Below are 1,017 nucleotides of genomic sequence, written 5' to 3'. Positions count from 1 at the left end.
GGGGCCTTGGTTTCCAATGGGTCTAAGCTATTCTTGAGATGGTGCATACTCAAGGTCATAGTTTGGCTATTATGGACTTGTTTTAATTCTCTTGACAAATTCAGAAGGAATGACATTAATTGGAAAAAAAAACATAGTGAGGTCTATCTTAAAAAACAATGCTGTCTGTGATAGGCTAATATCCATACACCTACAAAGAAGACCAATTAATCCAAATATTACTCAAATTTACACACCAACCATGAAAACCAATGATAAACCAAGTTGAAGACATTACTGACTTCTGTCTGAAAATGGTCAAACATATGAACAAGATGCATTGATAATCATTGGTGATTGAAATGGGAAATACAGAAAAGATCAGTACAGAAAATGTGGCCTTGGTGATAGTAACAAAAGTGAAGATTTTATGCTAGGCTTTTGCAAGATTAATGACTCCTTCATTGCAAATTCCTATTTTCAATATATACACATGTTTTAAAAAACTGGAAAAATCACATGTGAACCTTGCCAGAAGAAATATATAGGAGTCAAACTGCCTACATCTTTGAAAAGCAACTACTGATTCTCAATGTATTAGCCAAAACATAATCAGGGACAGACTGTGGATCAAACCATCACTTGCTCATATGAAAGTTCATATAGAAGCTAAAGAAAGTTAAAATAAGTTCACGAGAGCCAGAATACAATCTTAAGTATATCCCACCTGAATTGGTAGACAATCACAATGACACATTTGATGTGTTAAGCACAAATGACTTAACAGAGGGGTTGTGGGACCACATCAAGATCATCATGCATGAGGAAAGCAAAAAATTCATTAGAAAGAGATGAAAGAAAGTAAAGATCAAATTGCATGTCAGAAAAGACTCTGAAACTTGTTTTGGATGAAGAGCAATGAAAGTGTGCAAGAAATTATGACATATAAAACATTTGTTGTAAAATGAACATTTTAAATGGTAGCTTGAGAGAACATGTAAAGCAATTACAAATGAAATGTGCAAAGATCTAGTGCCA

Source organism: Echinops telfairi, unplaced genomic scaffold (genome assembly GCF_000313985.2).
Source record: "Echinops telfairi isolate 266 unplaced genomic scaffold, ASM31398v2 ScPeMD7_3533;HRSCAF=4204_0, whole genome shotgun sequence".
Lineage (NCBI taxonomy): Eukaryota > Metazoa > Chordata > Mammalia > Afrosoricida > Tenrecidae > Echinops > Echinops telfairi.
This window is presented reverse-complemented; position numbering follows the sequence as displayed.